Source organism: Panthera tigris, chromosome A2 (assembly GCF_018350195.1).
Source record: "Panthera tigris isolate Pti1 chromosome A2, P.tigris_Pti1_mat1.1, whole genome shotgun sequence".
Lineage (NCBI taxonomy): Eukaryota > Metazoa > Chordata > Mammalia > Carnivora > Felidae > Panthera > Panthera tigris.
In genome coordinates, this window is record NC_056661.1 from 52473349 (window position 1) to 52495657 (window position 22309).

Consider the following 22309-nt stretch of genomic DNA (forward strand, 5'->3'; position numbering starts at 1 on the left):
AAGCTGGTCATTCAGCCTGTTCTTGGAGACTGAAAAAGCCCAACCTCGTCCCTTTCATATGTATCTCACATCAGCTATTCAGTAGAGACACATATAAATATATCCTTTTTAAAGGACATGTCTAACCTTTTGGTTGGAAGCTTCTGTTAACTGTCCAGACCCAGGACAGGAAGCTTAGGCCCAGAGTGCCCTTGCAAAGAGTGGTAGGCTGCCTGGTCTGCCAGACTCTTATAATCCACATGTATACATAAGGTTCTGTTTCCAACCAACCCATATATCCTGAGCACTGTTCCTGTCATCCGAAAAATCATTCCCCCACCCCCTCCTTTATTCTCATGAGGGAAACCCTCCAGTGTAGATTTAGGTAGCTACAGTTGATACACTCTGATTTGGGAGGTTGGATTTCTTCTACTTAGTCTTTCAAATGAGAACCAGCCACATGTATATTATGCAGTCCTGATTTGGGTGCCTCAGATACAAAGTAGATACCCCTAGGAACGAGAGAGTGTGTGGTGCACATCATATGTGTACACACTATGTATGCTGAACTACTTTAAAATATAGATAGTACTCTAAGCATTCCTTTATTTGCATCTGGAATATTGTGTCTTGTGTAATGTTGTCAGCCACTGATGAGTGACCTGAAATGTCAGTTGACCACTGGCCTGCTATGATGAGTTAATCAGAGCCATGGATGAATGGTTCGCTTGTGGGACAGAAAAAGAGAATCAGTTTTGTAGGCTTTTTCAAGCTCTTGCACATGCCTCCATCTAATCTTCTAACATGTGTGGAAGTATCTTCCATGCAATTTGCAGAGAAATCTTTGTGCATAGTCATAGAGCAAATACATTATAGGAACTGTAACTTGAACTTTTGTTCTTTATAGTTCCTCTGCACTGTAAGAGTAAATTGCTACTGAGGAGAGCAATCATGATTCCTCAAGGAATCCAATAGCACTTTCACTTTGGGGCAGGTGTGGGCAAGGTAAGGCCGTGTGCTAAAGATATGATACATAAAAGAATGTTGGGAGATTAGTAGTTTAACTTGTGGTAAGCCATATAATTCAAACCAGTTCTTTTACTGAAATCATCTAAAGAAAGTAGATAAATCATTCCTTTGTAATCTTCTTAAACATTGAAGAACTAATAAATTGTGAGGAATTATTGAGTTGAGATTTGGGAGAGAGTGTGACACAGAGGAGTGAGCCTAACACTGGGGCCACCTTTGTCTTAAGGGCATTTGCTGATCAGGAAAAGGAAGCTGAGAGCCTGAGCTCACCTTTGGTGTCCTTTCAGGGTTAAAAATTATAGTCTGGGTCTTGTCAAGCTTAGGAAACCTGGTAAGCCACTTCCCCCTTTGAGTTGGACACCCCTAAGAGATACACTTAGGAGTAATGGTAATTGGAAGTGAACCAACTCTCAGACTGGCTGCAGCTCTGTTTCATATTCTCTGAGTGGCCCACAAACTTTAAGGTTTACTTGGATTAAGATGAATGCCTGTAGCTAATGCCCATAGGTGCCAGGTCGAAAGAAATGATATCTTTAGTAGAGGAGGATATCATGATCCTAATCCTCAAATTACTTCTGCAAATAATTTTTCCATTACAGTATCCAGCCACAATCAGAGGTAACCAGGCACACAAAGAAAGAAGACACCAAGCATATGAACCAGCAGAAGCAACATGCAACAGAAATAGACACACAGAGACTCTAGGTATTGGACTTACCAGAAGCAGATGATAAAATACCAGTTATAGGATTGAAAGAAAGAAAAGCCAAACTTGAGTTTCAGCAGGGACTGAAAGTTCTAAAATGTGGCTTTGTACATTAAAAAAAAAAAATCAAATAAATTCTACAACTAAAATACAAAAACAAAGTGAATGGGTTTATAGGCAGTTAGACACAGCAAAGAGCAAATCTATAAACTGAAAGCATAGGTTAGAAGAAACTGTTCAAGGTGAAGCATGGAGAGGTAGAACAATGGGAAATTTATTTATTTATTTATTTATTTATTTATTATTATTATTTTTTTTTTTACAGTCTACAGCATTTATTTTACATTCATTGTTTAAATCTCAAAAAACCGGGCTGAAATTTTTCATCATTTGTTCTACAAAGATATAGAGTTTTTACTGAAGTGTTTAAAGTTGTGATACATTTATGCATCTTTCCCATATTCACTATAAATTAGAGTGGAAAAACCATTGCATTTAGAATTTAAAAACAAATCCTAGGTTTAAATTTTGGCTCTAGGCAGTGTTCTTTTTTTTTTTTTAATTTTATTTTTATTTTTTAATATATGAAATTTACTGTCAAATTGGTTTCCATACAACACCCAGTGCTCATCCCAAAAGGTGCCCTCCTCAATACCCATCACCCACCCTGCCCTCCCTCCCACCCCCCATCAACCCTCAGTTTGTTCTCAGTTTTTAACAGTCTCTTATGCTTTGGCTCTCTCCCACTCTAACCTCTTTTTTTTTTTTTTTTTTTCCTTCCCCTCCCCCATGGGTTTCTGTTACGTTTCTCAGGATCCACATAAGAGTGAAACCATATGGTATCTGTCTTTCTCTGTATGGCTTATTTCACTTAGCATCACACTCTCCAGTTCCATCCATGTTGCTACAAAAGGCCATATTTCATTTTTTCTCATTGCCACGTAGTATTCCATTGTGTATATAAACCACAATTTCTTTATCCATTCATCAGTTGATGGACATTTAGGCTCTTTCCATAATTTGGCTATTGTTGAGAGTGCTGCTATAAACATTGGGGTACAAGTGCCCCTATGCATCAGTAGTCCTGTATCCCTTGGATAAATTCCTAGCAGTGCTATTGCTGGGTCATAGGGTAGGTCTATTTTTAATTTTCTGAGGAACCTCCACACTGCTTTCCAGAGAGGCTGCACCAATTTGCATTCCCATCAACAGTGCAAGAGGGTTCCTGTTTCTCCACATCCTCTCCAGCATCTATAGTCTCCTGATTTGTTCATTTTGGCCACTCTGACTGGCGTGAGGTGGTATCTGAGTGTGGTTTTGATTTGTATTTCAACAATGGGAAATTTAAAAGAGAAGATAAGAATGCTCTTATCACTGAGTAAATTACAATGGTTTCAGGAGCTCTATGCTGGGGACTGGGGGCAGAGACCAATATAATATTTTTTCTGTTATCTCACAGAAGCATACAAAAAAAAGTTAGTGATGGTTGTTAAAAAATCTGATCAACATGATTAAGAAATCTATTCTGGTGAACACACTGCACCAAAGTGTGAAGCACATTCTTGTCAAGCACACAACACAATGTTTTACAAGAATTTACCATAGACTGGATCACTGAGCAAGTCCCACAAATTTCAAAGATTGAAACTATACAGAATGTATACTTTTATCCCAATGTAATTATGCTAGAAATCAGAGACAGACTAGAAAATCATCTCCATGTCTTTATTTGGAAATTCAAGTATATAGGCCTAAAAAAGTTATGAATTAAAGAAGATAGAATGGAAATTAAGAAATATTTTAAATGAATAAGTATTTCTTGTAAAAATGTATAGGGTGCAGATAAAGGAGTACCTAATAGAAAAATGGGTATCCTTAAAAGAAAAAAAAGGCCTAAAATTAATGAGCAAATATTTATCTTAAGAAGTCAAAAAAAGCATAACAAATACAAACAAACAGAAGACAGAAACTAAAAAGAATAGAAAGAAGATGAACAAAGCCAGGAGTGTAGAAGCATCTATAAAATTGGGAAACCTCTGGTGAGGCCAACCAAGAGGGCACAGAAATCACAATTAACGTGTATCTTAAGAACAGAGTATTGAATTTTTATTGTATTTACTTTTTTAAAGAACTTTTTTTTTTAACATTTTTTCAAATTATTTTAGAAAGAGGGTGAGACCACAAGTGGAGAGGAGCAGAGGGAGAGAGAGACAGAGAGAGAGAGAAAGAGAATGAATCTTAAGCAGGCTTCACGCTCAGTGTGGAACCCGACTTGGGGCTTGATCCCATGACCCTGGGATCAGGACCTGAGCCGAAATCAAAAGTCAGATGCTCAACTGACCAAGCCACCCAGGTGCCCCTCCTGTTCTTGATAGTAATATAGGGGCTCACTCTGCAGTTTTTTAAGCTGTAATGTTTTATATCTGTATTATTTCACAACAAAAAGGTTCAAATAATGAATAAGCATTCTGCTGCTCATTCTCACCCATAATTTACATTGTAAATTTATATTTACATTTACAAATGTAAATTTACATTTACATTAATTTTAGCCGTACACAAAAGGGTCTCAACCCGACAAACTGCTTTTTAAGAGAATGCTCATCCTAGCCTGAAGGTTTCTAACACAAGAGTAGAGGCAGCCTACTGGTAGATCACACAACCCAGTAACTTAGGCCATAAGGGGCTGAGTCCAAAGGAACTTACCTACACCGTAGTTAATGTAAGCCAGTGTATTTATATTTTTCGAAATTGAGCCTCTCCCATGTGTTCCCTGTTATGTTAGGCACCCAAACACACAAGCTTACAAAGCAGGCTGGTAAACACACAAGGGGAGCAAACTAGTTTCAAAAGGACAGGAAACAAATGGGGGACAATGGCCGCTGGAGCTCAGGTTCTCTCTGAGGGGCAGCTTGAGCCCAACTCCGATGGATCACCGACTTGCGGAAATTTCAGAGTAATGTTGCCAGACCTTCTGTTGTTTGTTTGTTTTAAGAGTAAATGGAAATTTGAATTTTAAAGTCAAAGCATTTGATTTTTAAGTGTTAATTCAAGAATATGTTTTCCCCCAGATATGCCATGAATCAAATCAAACCTGTGTCTGGGATATTTCCAGGCAAGCACTATTAGTTTATGGCAGTGACATCAAGGGCCGTACAGATGGAGATAGAGAATAATGTATAAAATAATATAATCAAATGCCTAGTTTTTCTCAGTGGACGTTGCCTGCCAAATGTGTGCTTGTGTAATTCTCAGCTCCAAAATTAAAGGAAACTCACTGAACCAAAATTCACACATTACAAAAGTCACCTGGGATAATAATTTTCTTAAGGAGAGCTGGCTCTCTGTGCAGGGGAACTAAAAACTTTTTTTACCATACAGAATTTATCAAAGTGTTTGACTAAAACTGCTAAATAAACAGTAATATCACACAGTAATTTATTTCTTTTAGGAGGAACAGCTAAAGATGAGTTTTTAAAGTTAAGGAAACATACATGCTTCTTCATGGGTTGAGTGTAAGAGAAGGTGTCCCGCTTAAATAAAGGGGGCTGTTTTCAAAGCGTGGTCCTAAGACCCCCAGCATCCTGTCTTTTGGGAACTAGCTAGAAATGCAAAATTTTTGACCCCACCCTAGACTTAATTAATGAGAAACTGGGGATGTGGCTCAGCTTTCTGTTTTAACATGCCCTTGGGGGATTCTGATGTATGCTCTGGTCTGAGAACCTTGGCTCATTAGTTTTTGTGCTTTGTGACTTATTTTGAAGAACGACTTTAGAAAGCTGTACTTTGTTATATTAATGTTTCAAGTATAATTTGTTAATGTTTTGGCATCCTCCAAATGATCCTTCAAAGAATATCTTCAGTTTGTTGTAGTCAAGAAAAAATATGATTTGGGTTAAAAATGAGCAGGAAAAGTTATAGCCCTAAAAATTTCATTTTATATTAAAGATTTGTATACTTTCTTTGCTTTCCTTATCCCCCATTCATATGATGAAATAGATACATTTTTCAAGGATTTTTTTTTTTTTTTTTTTTTTTTTTTTTTTTTTTTTACTGTTAAGGGTACTGGGGAGAAGGTAGTAAGACAACGGGATTATCAACAGCAATTATATTTTTTAAGATGCTGGGCATTTCAGCTCTGTGTTCAGATGAGAATATAGAGAGGTGGGGATAGTTCTTGTCTGATTCCTTCTGTTTAGGTAATGAAGGATGAGAGGTTACTTAAGAAACACAACTTGTACCTAGATAGACATTTAACTTACATATTTTTTTTAGGGTTTTTTTTTCTCTGTGAGTTACTTGCATTTAGTTGGGGTGAAAAGTCTTCCTTTTACATTTTAGTGTTAATTAATACTCGGGTAGGTAAGATAGTCCAATTCCTTTTCCCTAACTTGCTTTTGTAAATAGAAATGAAACGATAAAATAAAAACAAACAACAAAGCGTTAGTGTATAAGCTAGCCTGAGACCAAAGAATGAATCTCACAAGTGTAAAAATAGTTCTGCATGCATTGTACATTATGGTAGATATTTGGTTGTCTCCTTGACAAAAGTTAGTACCCCTGTACGCTTCTGTTCGTAGCAACATTATTCACGATAGCTAAAACATGGAAACACCCGTGTCCATCTAGAGAAAAATCAATAAACAGAATGTGGTCTGTACATATAATGGAATATTATTCAACCTCCAAAGGGAAGGAAGTTCTCATATACTCTACAACACAGAGGAATCTTGAGGACGTTGTGCTAAGTCAGTCACAAAAAGACAAACAATGCATGACTCCACTTACATAAGGTACTTAGGGTAGTCAGATTCACAGAGACGGGAAGTAGAATGATTACCAGGGGCTGGAGGAGAATGGTGAGTTAGTGTTTAATGGGTGTAGAGTTTCAGTTTTGCAAGATGACAAGAATTCTGGAGATGGATGGTGGTGGTGATGTTTGTGCAACATTGTTTATGTACTTAATGCCACTGAACTACACACTTCAAAATATTTAGGATGGGGCGCCTGGGTGGCTCAGTTAAGTGTCCAATCTTGGTTTTGGCTCAGGTTCATGGTTCATGAGTTCAAGCTCACGCATCAGACTCCACGCTGTCAGCACAGACTCTGCTTGGGGTTCTTTCTCACTCCCTCTCTCTGCCCCTCCCCTGCTCACTCTGTCTCTCTCAAACTACATAAATAAACATAAAAATTTTTTTTTAATATTTAAGATAGTAAAGTTTTTGTTTATTTTACCACCACCACCACCCACTACCACAACAACAAACTGGGAAAAAATAAAAGATGGTATTTTTTATACAGAAACATACAGAATTTCCCCAAGATGCCTGTAATCTAGAGCAGGCTCTATAAATACTCAAATGAATGTATTGAATGGCTTGGGCTATAATTATTCTTAGAGTGGCTTTTTGTTTTCATTTCTCCAGTTTGCCTCATTGTTGACTTCTGTCTGTATTTAAAATAAGCCCTCCTCAGATTTACACTATGCAATAGTGTAAGTCTAAAAAATAGATTAGTTGGTTAGAGCATCCATTTATAAATATTTCGATCATTATAATATCATGGTCATTAAGCAATTCAAATTTGTAAAGTCGAATTATTTGAGACAACCTTATATTGCTTTTATGATAGAGATAAAAAGAGAGCTATTTTAGATTTAGATTTAGAGAAAGTTGTTTGTGGCAGGTTAGCTTTTTTTTTTTTTTTTTTTGGAGGCAGGGAGGTTGGGCAAATTAGCTTTTCCACAAAGGGTCTGCAGTAGTTCTTTGATCTTTTACCACTCCCCAAAACTTGAAGGTTGTGAAACCTTTTTTTTTTTTTTTAATTTAGATATAGTGCAACAATGATTTCAGCAGTAGATTCCTTAATGCCCCTTACCATTTAGCCCATGCCCCCTCCCACAACCCCTCCAGTAACCCTCAGTTTGTTCTGTGTATTTAAGAGTCTCTTAGGTTTTTGTCCCCCTCCCTGTTTTTATATTATTTTTGCTTCCCTTCCCTTGTGTTCATCTGTTTTGTCTCTTAAAGTCCTCATATGAGTGAAGTCATAGGGTATTTGTCTTTCTCTGACTGACTAATTTCACTTAGCATAATACTCTCCAGTTCCATCCACGTAGTTGCAAATGGCAAGATTTCATTCTTTTTGATTGCCGAGTAATACTCCATTGTGTGTGTGTGTGTGTGTGTGTGTGTGTGTGTGTGTGTATATGTGTGTGTGTGTGTGTGTGTGTGTGTATACATGTATATATATACACATATATACCACTTCTTTATCCATTCATCCGTCGATGGGCACTTGGGCTCTTTCCATACTTTGGCTATTGTCGATAGTGCTGCTATAAACATGAGGGTGCATGTATCCCTTCGAAACAGCACACCTGTATCCCTTGGGTAAATGCCTAGTAGTGCAATTGCTGGGTGGTAGGGTAGTACTATTTTTAGTTTTTTGAGGAACCTCCATACTGTTTTCCAGAGTGGCTGCACCAGTTTGCATTCCCACCAGCAGTACAAAAGGGATCCTCTTTAAGGTTGTGAAACCTTCTAAGGAGAGCTTCCTTTTTCATCTCTTTCTCCTCATTTATATATGTTTCTTGATCTTTACAAGAATCTTCAGAAGTATTATTGATCTTTTAAGATGATAAACCAGACTTGGTACTTACTTAGTTCCAAACAACTCTAATTGGAAACGACATATTTTTAAGAAGTAGTCCACAGATTGGTAAGGGAGAGGTTAAGTGCATCTGTCCATCTGTCCATCAATCCACCCCTCCATCCCTCATTTCAGATAGTGTTTTTAATTACTCAAGCTGCTTTACAGATACCTTACGCTGGATCCTCATACTAACAGCTCATTATAAATATTTTTTATTATTATTAAACACAATTCACATATTATAAAATTCACCACTTTGATTTAAAGTATACAGTTCTTTGGTTTTTAAGTATATTCACAAGTTTGTGCAACCATCACACTAACTACAGAGTATTTTCATCACCCCCAAACCAACCTCATAATCCCAGTACCCATTAGTAGTCATTCCACCCATTTTCAGCCTCCTCTACACTCTGGCAAGCACTTATCTACTATCTTTCTCTATGGATTTTCCTATCCTGGACATCTCATATAAATGGAACCATACATGTAGCCTTTTGCAAAGAGCCTCTTTCGTTTAGCATAATGCTTTCAAGGTTCATCCATAATGTAGCATGTGTCAGCACTTCATTTCTTTTTAAGGCTAAAAAATATTCCATTATATGGATATACCACATTTTTTTTATCCATTCATCAACTGATGAATATTTGGGTTGTTTCCATTTGGAGCGCCTATGAACAATGCTGCTACAAACATTTGTGTGTAAGCTTTTGCGTGAACATATGTTCTCAGTTCTCCTGGCTGTATACCTAGGAGTATAATTATTGGGTCATATGGTAACTCTGTTTAACATTTTATAAAACTGCCAAACTGTTTTCCACAACAGCTGTACCATTTTAAATTCCCATTAGTGTGGGAGGATTTTGTTCTCCATCTTCTTGTCAACATTTGTTATTTTCTCTTTTTTATTGTAACTATCTTACTGGGTATGAAGTGGTATATTTCAGTGTGGTTTTGATTTGCATTTCCCTAATGACCAGTGATGTTGAGTATCTATTCATGTGCTTGTTGGACATTGATTTATCTTTTTGGGGGGACATGTCTATTCACTCCCTTTGTCTATTAAAAAAAAAGTTATTTATGCCTTTTAATTGAGATGTCATAAGAGTTCTTTATATCAAACCCTCATCAGATATGTAATTTGCAGATACTTTCTTGATGTATCCTTTGAAGCACAATATGTTTTAATATTAATGACATCCTAATTTGGGGAGGGCATAGGTGGGTTGAATATAATTTTCTTGCCACATCTAACTCTTTTCCGACCCAAGCTCATAAGGATTTAGTGATTTCTTCTATGAGTGTAATTGTTATAGCGCTTACCTTTGGATCAATAATCCATTTTCAGTTAATTTTTGTATATTGTATGTGGTAAGGGTTTAACTTTATTCTTTTCCATGTAGTGGATACTTAATTTTTCCAGTACTATTTGTTAAAAAGTATTTTTCCTACCCCTGTTATCTTGTTGTTCTTGGCACAAATGGAAGGGTTTAGTTTTGGACTCTATTCCATTGATTTATATGTCTGTCCTTCTGCTGGTACCATCAAGTATTGATTATTGTATCTTTCTAGTAAGTTTTGAAATCATGGAATGTGAGATCTCCAACTTTGTTCGTTTTTCAAGATTATTTTGGCTATTCTAGGTCCCTTAGGTTTCCATATGAATTTTAGGGTCAGATCCTGATCTGTCCCCATCTACTAAAAGCCAGCTGGATCACACTGAACATTAGATTAATTTAGGGTATATTGCCATCTTACCAACATTACGTCTTGTAATCGGTGAACTTGGGATATCTTTGTATTAAGAACTTTTTGCAATGTAGTTTTCAGCATACATGTATTGCACTTATTTTATTAAGTTTATTCCTAGATATTTTATTCCTTTGATGCTGTTATCAGTGGCGTTGTTTTCTTAATTTCTTCTTTGAATAATTCATGGCTGGTGTATAGAAATAAAATTGATTTTTGTATATGGCTCTTGTATCCTACCAGAGTAGAATGAACTCTTCAAGAGGAGGAGTGCTTGATGTACTTATTTGCTCTAAGAGTGTTTATGGATTCCTTATGCTTTTCCATGTACAAGGTCATGTCTTCTGAAAATAGAGTATTACTTCTTCCTTTCCAGTCCAGATCCAATCTAGACAGATGCTTTTATTTCTTTTTCTTGCCTATTACCATGACTAGAACTTACAATACAGTGTTGAATAGAAGTGGCAAAAGTGGGAATCTTTGTCTTTTCCTGATGTTAGTGGGAAAGCTTTCAATCTCTCACAATTAAGTATAATATTGATGCTTATTAATGCCCTTTAGGAAGTTGAGGAAATTCTCCATTACAAGCTTATTATTTATATAAAAGGGTGTTGGATTTTGTTAAATGCTTTTTCTGTGTCTATTTAGATGATGGTGTGGTTTTTGTTCTTTATTAATATGAATTACATTGATTTTCACATGTTAAACCAGGCTTGCTTTCCAGGGATAAATCTCACTTTTTCATACCCTATAATCCTTTTTATATGTTTCTGGAGATTCAGTTTGCTAATTAAAAAACATTTTTTTAAGCTTTATTTATTTAAGTAGTCCCCACACCCAATGTGGGGCTCAAAGTCACAATCAAGATCAAGAGTCGCATGCTTTTCTGACTGAGCCAACTAGGCACCCCAGTTTGCTAATATTTTGTTAAAGATGCTTGCATTTATATTCATAAGGGACATCGGTCTTTGGTTTTAATTGTGATGTCTCTGTCTGGTTCTGTATCAAGATGATACTGGTCTGGGGGCACCTAGGTGGTTCATTTTGGCTCAGGTCATGATCTCACAGTTCATGGGTTTGAGCCCCACTTCAGGCTCTGTGCTGACAGCTTGGGAGTCTAGAGCCTGCTTTGGATTCTTTGTTTCCCTCTCTCTGTCTCTGGCTCTCTCAAAAATAAATACTCATTAAAAATTTTTAGGGGGCTCCTGGATGGCTCAGTCGGTTAAGCGTCCGACTTCAGCTCAGGTCATGATCTCGCAGTCCGTGAGTTCGAGCCCCACGTTGGGCTCTGTTCTGACAGATCAGAGCCTAGAGCCTGTTTCAGATTCTGTGTCTCTCTCTTTCTTTCTCCTCCCCCACTCATGCTCTGTCTCTCTCTTCTCAAAAATAAATAAACGTTAGAAAAAAATTTTTTTAGGATAACTCTGGTCTCAAAATGAGTTGAGGCATGTTTCTTCCTTTTCTGTTGTTCAGGGGTATTTGTGAAAGATTGGTTAATTCTTTAAATGTCTGGTAAAATTTATCAGCAAATCCCTCTACTTCTGAGCTTTTCTTTGTGGGAAGTTTGTGATTAGTAATTCAGTCTCTTCAGTTTTCGTGAGTCTATTAGGATTTTCATTTTTTTTTTTTTAGTCATTTCAGTACTTAGTGACTTTGTCAAAAATTTTCCATTTTTATCTAGATTATCTAATGTATTGGCAACAGTTGTTTACAGTATTTCCATATAATTTTTATTTCTGTAAGATTGACAGTAATATCCCCTCTCTCATTGATGATATGGTAATTTAAATCATCTCCCTTCAATATTTGGTCAGTCTGGATAAAAGTTTTGTCAATTTTGTTTGTCTTCTGAAAAGAGTTTATTTCTTCTCAATTATTTGTATTTTTTTCTTTATGCTTGCTTTGTGTTTACATTGCTTTTTTGTTTTGTTCTTAGGTTGGAAAGTTAGGTTATTGATTTGAAATCAGTCTTCTTTAATATCGGCATTTATAGCTATAAATTTCCCTCTGAGCACTGCATTCAGTGCATCTTACAACTTTTGGTATGTTACGTGTCTTATTTTTTTTTAATTTTCATTCATCTCAAAGTATTTTTTAATTTCCCTTGTGATTTCTTATTTGATCCATTTCTTTAAGGGTGTGTTGTTTAATATCCACGTATCTGTGAGTTTCCCAAATTTCTTTTGTTATTGATACCCAATTTCATTCCATTGTGATCAGAGAACATAATTTTATGATTTCACCTTATTTTACTTATTGAGTCATGTTTTATGGTGTTAACACATGGTGTATCCTGGAGAATGTTCCATGAGCCTTTGTGAGAATATATTTTCTGCTGTTACTGGATGTAGTGTTCTGTAGATGCTAATCAGATTTAGTTGGTATATAATGTTCAAGTCTTCTGTTTGTTTGGTGATCTTTCTAGTTATATCCATTATTGAAAGTGCAGTATTGAAGTCTCTATTACTGTTTAATTGTGTATTTTTACCTTCAATTCTGTCTGTTTTTTGCATAATGTATTTTTGGGCTGTGTTGATAGATAACATAAGATTTTAATTATTGTATCTTCTCAATATATTGACCCTTTTATCATATTTTATGCCCTTCTTTGTTGCCAGTAACAATTTTTGTCTTAAAGTGTCTTTTGTTTGATGTTAGTATAGTCTCTCCAGTTAACGGTCTTTTGGGTTCTTTTTTAAACACCTTTTTTGAGATATTATTAACATATAAAAATTGTACATATTTAAGGTGTATGACTTGCTGTGTGTGTATGTGTTGAAATGATTACAACTAAGCTAGTTAACATATCCATCACCTATACATAGTTGCCAGTGTGTGAGTGTGTGTGTGTGTGTGTGTGTGTGTGTGTGTGTGTTGAGAAGTTTAATATAAGATCTATCCTCTTAGAAAATTTCAGGTATGCAATATGGTATTATTAACTGTCATCACCATACTGTACATTATATCTTCAAAACTTATTTATAGTGCATAATTGAAACTGTGTGGAATATTTTTTCTATTGTTTTACTTTCAACCTATTCGTGTCTTTGCATCTAAAATGAATCTCTTATAGACAGCATATAGTTGCATGATGTTTTTTGTTTTATCCATCCATTCTGCCGTGTCTGCCTTTTAGTTGGCGGGTTTAATTCATTTACATTTAATGTAATTACTGATGAAATCGAATTTATGTCTGCAATTTTGATTTTTGGTTTTTATGTGTCTTATGCCTTTTTTTTCTTTCTTTCTGAATTCCTCTATTTTTCTGTATTCCACCTTTTTTTGTGTTAAATAGACATTTTACTTTTTTTTCTTTTTAAGTATGCTCCAAGCCCAGCATGAAGCCCAATACAAGGGCTTGAACTCACAACCCTGAGATCAAGAACTGAGCTGCAATCAGGGGTCAGACACTTAACGGACCAGGCACCCCAAAATAGATCTTTTCTAATGTGCCATTTTAATTCCCATGTTCTCTCTTTCTCTCTCTCTCTCTCATATACATACACACTTTTTTTTAGTTATTCTTTCAGTGGCTGCTCCAGAGATTACAATTAAAATACTAACTTATAACCATGTGTTTTGGTTTAACATCACCTTAATTTGAATAATAGATAAAAACTTTGCTCCATTGTACCTTGGTTTGCCTCCCCTTCCTTTGGGCTTACTATCACACAGATTAAATCTTTATACTTTATATGACAACACAGATGTATAATTACTGCTTTTTGCATTTGTATTTTATTTTTTTATGCATTTGTGTTTAAAAAAATTTTTTTAACATTTATTTATTTTTGAGAAAGTGAGAGAGACAGAGTGTGAGCAAAGGGAGGGGCAGAGAGAGAGAGAGGGAGACACAGAATTCAAAGCAGTCTCCAGGCTGTGAGCTGTCAGCACAGAGCCTGACGTGGGGCTCGAACTCACAAACTGTGAGATTGTGACCTGAGCCAAAGTCAGACATTTGACTGAGCCACCCAGGCGCCCCTGCATTATTTGTATTTTAAATCACATAGAAGAAAAAAATAATTACAAAGAAAAATGCATTTGTTGTCCTTTATATTTGTCTATGTAGTTTCCTTTACCTGTGTTCTTTATTTCCTCTTGTGGATCTGAGTTACTATTTAGTGACCTCTCATTTCAATCTGAAGTACTCACTTTAGCATTTCTTACAGGGCAGGTTTGCTGGTGATGAATTTTGTTTTTCTGGGAATGTGTTTTGTTTATCTTGTTTTTGTTTATCTGGGAATGTGTTAATTTCTCCTTCACTTTTGAAGGTTAGTTTTGCTGGACATGGAATTTTTGGTTGACAGTCCTATGCTTTCAACACTTTGAATGTTTCATCCCATTACTTTTGATTCCTTTAGATCTGATGAGAAATTGGCTATTAATGATCCTCTTTACATGATAGGTTATTTCTCTCTTGGATTTGCAAGGTCATCTCTTTGTCTTTTGACAGTTTATGATGTGTCTAGATATGGATTTCTTTGACTTTATGCCACTTGGAGGTGACTTACATTTACATATTCTTCCATGGTTTATACATTCTTCGATATGTAGATTACTGTTTTTTATCAAATTTGGGAAGTTTTTTGCCATTATTTCCTCAAATATTCTTCTGCCCTTCTCTTCTGGAACTCCTTTTAGGCACATGTTTGTATGCTTGATGATGTCATATGGGTCTCTGAGGTTTTGTTCATTTTTCTTTGTTCCTCAGACTGGATACTTTCTTTTTAAAAAGTTTATTTAGTTTGAAATAGAGAGGGAGGGAGGGACAGAGAGAAAGGGAGAGAGAGAATCCCAAACAGGCTCCGTGCTGAGAATGCAGAGCACAATGCGGGGCTCAGTCCCACGAACTGTACAATGATGACCTGAGCTGAAACCAAGATTTGGATGTTTAACTTACTGAGCCACAAGGTGCCTCTGGATACTTTCAATTAACCTATCTTCAAATTCACTGATTCTTTCTTTACCATGCCTGAAACTGATTTCAGTCTCTCTAGTGAATTTTTCAGTTGTGTTTTTCAACTCCAGAATTTCTCTTCGGCTCTTTTTTTTTTTAATTAAAAAAATTTTTGTAGTGTTTATTTATTTTTGAGAGAGACAGAGACAGAATGCGAGTGGGTTAGGGGCAGAGAGAGAGGGAGACACAGAATCCGAAGCAGGCTCCAGGCTCTGAGCTGTCAGCACAGTGCCCGACGCGGGGCTCAAACTCACGAGCTGTGAGATCATGACCTGAGCCGAAGTCGGACACTCAACCGACTGAGCCACCAGGTGCCCTCTCTTTGGCTCTTCTTTATAATTTCTCCCTCTTGATATTCTCTATTTAGGTGAGGCATCATTTTCATGCTTATTTTTAGATACTTAGACATGGTTTCTTTCAGTTCTTTGAATTTACTTAAAATAGCAGTTTTAAAGTCTTCGTTTAGTAAGTTCCTCAGGAATGATTTCTGTTGAATGTTTTTGATTTGTTTTGGTTTCTGTGTATGGGACATACTGTCTGGTTTCTTTGCATATCCAGTAATTTTTGTTGAGAATTAGACATGTTAAATAATACAATATGTTAACTCTGGAAATCAGATTCTCTCCCCTGCCATGGTTTATTGTTGTTCTTTGCTGCTGCTGTTGTTTGTTAGTTACTTTTCTGAACTGCTTTCATTAAGTTGGTGTTCTTTGTCCTGTGTGACCATGAAGTTTCTCCTTGGTTAGCTTGGTGGTCATCTAGTGATTAGAGAGAGATTTTTCTTAACCTCCTGGAACTGCTAAATCAGTCTTTGCTGAGGTGCTCTGTGTATGTATTGGGGAGTGCCTTCACTGCTGAGCCAGGCAGTTAAGAGCTTTGCCTTACCTCTCATCTCCTGCTTGCACAAATACTCAGGGCCAGCTAGAGGTGAGAGCTTAGGGCCTTCTCAGATCTTTCCTGAGCATGTGCACAACTTCAGGCATATACCTCACTCTGTGCCTGGGCACGGTCTTCTAGATTCCCAAAAATACGTTGGAGCTTTTCAAAGTCTCTTACGGTATTCCCCAGATTTTTGTTTTAAGCTCTTTGGTTAGCTTACTGTTGCAGCACCTCTTATCCACCATCTCAGGAGATCAGGATGTTAAACAGTTGTTCCTGATACTTTTCAACAACTAGCCCTGTGAGAAAGGCTTTCACAAAGCATGAGTTCTGAGTCAGGTCAAATAAAAACAACATGCAGGCAGGATGCCCTTGGGAACCGCCAAACAGGTGGCCATTTTCTGTAAAAAAAAAAATTTGAAGGAGCTTCAGCCCCAGTCTACCCCCTCCAGTGGCTGCCAGGCTGGTTTTCACTGATTCTGAAGGCTACAGGCTTCAAGGCTACAGTCGAGCTGGAGGGGGAATGGGGATGGGAATGGAGCATGTTAAAAGCCTCAAAGCCCATTGTTTTTACAGAGATTCAGATGTTTTCTTGAATAAAGACTTCCCAGACTTTGTCACAGTTCTCTTTTCTCTTCTGGAAGAGAGGATTTATAGAGGTCCTTACTCTGCTATCATCAATGACATCTCTGTGTGTCTTCCTGTCACATATTTTCTATATTTATCAAGCCTTATTTGGCAATAATGACATTGTTAAAGTAATAAATGCGTAACATTTCTGTTTCTCTTCATAAAGCATTCTCTGTCAGTAATTGGCATCATGAAATCCTTTTTGTATCTCAGTGCGTAGGGAAACAGGCATGGAGTGGCATCCCCATTTTAGAGATGAGCAAACAGGCTCAAAAAGGTGAAGTGTTTTGCCCAGTGTTTCCAAATTACTCCCAGTTATGTGTTAATTCCCAGTTATTAGTTTCTTCTGCCCAGTTGACTCGAGCAGAATTGTGATTTTGGTATGTGGAAAAAAAAAACAAAATATAATATTTGGTTTTATAATTTTTTTTTTTAATGTTAGAGAGCACGAGTGGGGGAGAAAGGCAGAGAGAAAGAAAGAATCTTAAGCTTAAACAGGCTCCATGCTTAGTGCAGAGCCCAATGCGGGGATTGATCCCACAACCCTGGGATTGTGACCTGAGCTGAAATCAAGAGTCAGACGCTCAAATGACTGAGCCACTCAAGTGTTCCAGTATTTGATTTTTTTTTTTTAGTTTATTTATTTATTTTGAGAGAGAGAGAGAGAGAGAGAGAGAGAGAGAGAGAGAGAGCACGCACAGGTGGGGGAGTAACAGAGAGACGGAGAGAGAGAGAATCCCAAGCAGCCTCCTCACTATCAATGCAGAGCCCGATGTGGGGCTTGAACTCAAGAAATGTGAGATTATGACCTGAGCCAAAAATCAAGAGTCGGCTGCTTAACTGACTGAGCCACCCAGGCGTCCCTGTAATATTTGATTTTTTAAATGCAGTTATGTGTTATACCATAACAAGTTTAATTAAAATAGTAAAGTGTTGGGACTTCTATTCCATAATCGGTTATCTCAATGTTGATACTATTTGCTGTTTTGACCTGAACTCTCCCACATCCTCTAAATTATAGTTGTACCCATTTTGCATTTGGATGCCTAAGATTATACACTATACAGTGACTTTAAGGAAAGAGATAGAGACTTGTTCTATATTTTTGGTATTCTAGTAATACAATTACATATCTTGAACTCAGATCTTTCTTTTTTTGAAGTTTGGCCTTCTAAATCCTGCCTGTGTCCAATAGAGGAAGAGGAAGTTAACAGCAGCAAATTTAGTTAGATTGATAGCTACATGTTTCCATATGAAGCTGTTTCTCATCCGTCATTTGCTCTATATCACTGACATATATAGAAACAGAAACAAAGTTACTGAACATGTGGCCGATAGTTGGAAATGCCATCAACTCTTGATTACCAGGGATAGTGAAACAGAGCATTTCCTTCAATCCCTTTGGCAACTTAGTGTGTCCTGGAGAGTGAGGTCAGAATATAAAAGGGAAGAAAAGATCCTAGAGAGTGGAATTGATCAGGCAAGACTTGCTGCAGGAGCTAGTACTTGAGCTGAATTTTGATGGAAGTGAAAGATCTCCCTTGATGGGGAAGACAGGAGGTCACTCTCAGTGGGTAGCACCAAGAGGGAACCAGAAAGGAGCTGGGAGCAGTGAGGGTGGGACAGTAGCTTTAAGGTCTGCTGAAACCGGAACTTTTTTTCCCTCTTCTTTGGTTCTTTTTTATTATTTTGACAGGAATCCCAGACATCAAGAGACAGAAACTGATGAGGCGGTTTCCTGGTCTTATTTAGTGATGCTTCCAGCTCATTATCTAAAGTGAGGCTTCTCTGCGCTGGAAGGGCCCTCTTAGCACCAGAACTGGAAAACAGAAGGTTTTGCCCTCAACTTGGAGCAAAGCCTCTGCAGACTACTGGGTGACTGAACCTCAGATGGGAGTGTTTTGACCCTTCTTTTATGGATTCTCATAGGATGGGAATTAAAAGTCTTGGTGGCTCCCAGCCATACTCTTTTATTACCCTGTCTGGAATATTGGGCTAGCTTTCCCTGAGTATTTGAGAAATCAGGACACATGTATATTCTTTTTTTTTTTTTTTTTTAACAATTATTTATTTTTAAGAGAGAGGGAGAAAGATAGAGACAGAATCCAAAGCAGACTCCAGGCTCTGAGCTGTCAGCACAGAGCCAGATGCGGGGCTTGAACCCACGAACTGTGAGATCATGACCTGAGCCCAAGTCAGACGCTCAACTGACTGAGCCACTCAGGCACCCAGGACACATGTATATTTTAAAATCTTTTAGAGTAAGTATAGTTTCTAAACAACAGAGACTTTAAATAAGTGATTTGTAGACACTGCATGAAAATACATAAGCTAAAAAAAATACATAAGCTATTTTTGGGGGGTCAGGTACTTAGTTCCTCATATCCTTATTTAAGAATAGACAAGAGTTGTAAGCCATGAATCTCTTCTTCTCATGAAATGTAAATCGTTGCATGGTGCTGTCAGATCTTAGACCCTATGAAAGACATTCTCTAGAGAGTTGTCCCAAATTGGAGTGTTCTGGAGAAACTTAAGTGCCTAGCTAGGGGGTATGGGTTTGGTCTAGTAAAGAGTTGACAGAAAATCTCAGCGAGAGAACAGATACTCCTAAAACCATGTCTTAAGAGGAGATCCTACCATCTTTGGGGTGCCTGGGAGGCTCAGTTGATGAAGCATCTGACTCTTGATTTCAGCTCAGGTTATGATCTCACAGTTCGTGAGTTCGAGCCCCGCATTGGGCCCTGTGCTGATAGCACAGAGCCTGCTTAGGATTTCTCTCCCCCCTCTCTCTGCCCCTCCCCACTCGTGCTCTCTATCTCAAAATAAATAAATAAATGAATTTTTAAAAAAAGATTCTACCATCTTTGTCCAGTTGTCTGCATGTCACCAGTAAAGCTAACCTGGCCTGTAAAACAGTTAGGTGAGGATAATCATGTTTATCAGGAAAGGATCCATATCTGTATATTTAAAAAGTCTTTCTTATTTCTCTATTTAGCAAACTCCCCCAGCACCTTTACAGTATTTATAACCTATCAAAATGTAATGTGTACACTTCTCAGGACCCTGTATTCTTACTTAGAAGGTGCAATATGCTTTGTGTAGTTTGTTGCAGTGCTCAAATTCATTGTGATGGTGTCTTTTTGGGGGTGGGGGTAATTTAAAACACATTTTCAAATCCCTTTAAGAAGGTCAAATTGTTTGTAGGGGAAAATATCCTTGTACCTTTTATAAGCTGCTTATACTCGTAACACAGATTAACTTCCCAGCACATAAAGGGAATACTAGAAAACCCTTGCATGATTAAATATGCCCCTGGAGGATTAAGTTTTTCCACATATTTTTGAAGCCAGAGCTATGAATAACGTTTCAGCATTTAACTTTCTGTACATCCTGATTATGGGGGAGGCTTTCACTCCTACTGCTCTTGCTGTTAGTTTTTCTGCTTTTCAGATTTGTAGCACTGCGAATTATCTGTGGAAACATGGGCTTGAAATCTGAAAGGTTAATTAAGGTCCAACATAGTATCGTCTCTGGACTTATTCCAGGGTTTTTTTTCAAAGTTTTTGTCCATTTTTCCAACCTGTTCTTCTTTTACCTTACTGCACACCTGGCACAAAATACCTAGTTGGTGAGCTTATTCGTTTAGAAATAAGTGATCACTAAGCACCACAGTATTTATCATTTTGAAAAAGATCACTTAATTTTCATGCATTTTTCCTAAGATAAAATTCTGGTTTATAAGCAATCTCTTTTTTCCTGAGGGATTCAGTTACCAAGTGCCTTTTTATCCAGGCATAGGGTGGTCAGATTAATTTACTGGAGCTAATCAGCCAAAGGCTCAGCTTTGTGTGCCTTGAGGCATTCTGGTCACCCCTTGCTCCTCCGTAATCCCTCTGTACCTCTTCCCTGCAGGTCTTAGGTTAACCTTCCTTGGCTTCTTTCATAGGTATTCAGCAGCCCCTTGATTTCCTTGACGTCTGTGGTACCTTTATCCTGTCCCCAAGCTTACATAGGTCCTTAACCACATTTTCCCCCCAAACTTCTATTTTCTGTCCTGAGCAGGGGCCTCCACTTCCTTTCTCACATTCCCCACGCAGCTGTGCCAGACCATCACCACCCTCCTCAAGCTCTGTGGTCCACCTCATCCCCTTCTCTGGCAGCAGATGACCGTGCTGCCTCCTGTCAGACTCCAGAACTTGTCAGCCCCCAGTTCCCTACTCTCCTAACTCACCACTACAGCTGCTTTACTTCCTGTGGCTGAAGGAGGGCTCCCCTCTTTGCTCCAACTTCATCAGGCTTTAGAGTTTTTCTTCCTCTTGCACGACCTTCCTCCAGCATTAGGGGGGAAATAGAGATTTTACTATTATTTAAATAAGTCACGCATGCCCCTGGTTTTAAAAATTCAAGTGGTATAAAAGAATTTACAGGGGCAACTACTTGATGCCAGTTGTATGTGTGTATTCTTCCAGAGATCTTATATGCATGAACAAGCATACACACAGGTCACATTTCCCTTTCTTCCTCTTTCCTCCTCTACCTTTATTTCAAAAACATTAATACTAGATGCTTGGTCTGTACATTGCTTTTAATATATCCATATGTCTTGGAAATAGGTTTATATCAATACTCTAGAGCTACTCCATTCTTTTAATGGATCTAGACTATGCCCTTGCTTGTAAATACACCATAATTTTGTTAATCAGCCCCCTATTAGAGTCATTGCTTCTCATCTTTTGTTGCTGCAGTGTTTCAGTGAGCATCATTACACGGTGATCTCTTTTTTTTTTTTTTTTTTTTTTGCCCATGGACAACTGTATCTGTGTGAAAGGTCTTTGAAGTGGAATTGCTGGATCGAAGAGTGTATACATTTTTATTTCTGAATGGATGAATTTGTAAACTTAATTAATTAATTAATTAATTATGGCAGCTTTGTTCACAACTGCCAAAGCTTAGAAGCAACCAACATGTCTTTCAGTGGGTGAATGGATAAACAAACTGTGGTACATACAACAAAAGAATATTACCACTAAAAAAAAAAAAAAAGCTATTGAGTCGTGCACAGACATGGCAGAACCTTAAATGCATGTGACTAAGTGAAAGAAGCCCATTTGAAAGGGCCACAAACTGTATGACAGTCTGGAAAAGGCACCATTATGGAAACAGTAAAAGGGTCAGTGGTTGTTAGGCTGGGGTGGGTGGGAGATGACTAGGCAGAGCACAGGGGATTTTTAGGGTAGTGAAAATATAATGATTGGTATATATCTATTCCCCCCCCCCCCCATTTTTCTGTTTCTAGTATTACTGCTTTTCCAGCCTTTCTATTCATGTGTAATTGATTTCTCGGATTTCTCTTCAGTGTCTGCTATCTTTTTGATACATTCATCTCTTTATTTCCTCTGAGTTTTGACACAATTTCTGAGATATTCAGCTTTACTGTTTCCTTTCTAATTTTTACAATTCCTGTGATCTTTGAATTTTTAAATATGATAATCATTTTTTTTTTCCTTCTAAGAACTCATATTGTTCCCCTGTCAAGACTGTGGGCCTTTAATCTTATTATTGAAGAAAAATATATATACAAAAAGGTACTTGATGGCTTTTTACAAAGTACACCAACATCCAGATAAAGAAACAAATAGTATTCCTTGTGCCCCTTCTATGTATAGTTCCTCCGTGGGTAACCACTCTCCTGACTTAGATTCATTTTTTTGTCTGTTCTTTTTTTATT

At 37.4% G+C, this 22309-nt stretch overlaps 1 protein-coding gene across 7 annotated transcripts in view; it reads left to right on the top strand.

The window, feature by feature from the left end:
* The window catches only part of ATG7 (autophagy related 7), a 250881-nt gene that overhangs the window by 98194 nt on the left and 130378 nt on the right, over positions 1 to 22309 (top strand). Inside the window, exon 19 of one of the 7 annotated variants that reach the window (XR_006214963.1) lies at positions 1608 to 1976. The exons of the other annotated variants lie outside the window; for them this stretch is intronic. The gene's annotated coding sequence lies outside the window, so the exon portion shown is untranslated. Of the gene's footprint in view, positions 1 to 1607; positions 1977 to 22309 lie in introns of those variants that run through there. 7 annotated transcript variants of the gene reach the window in all.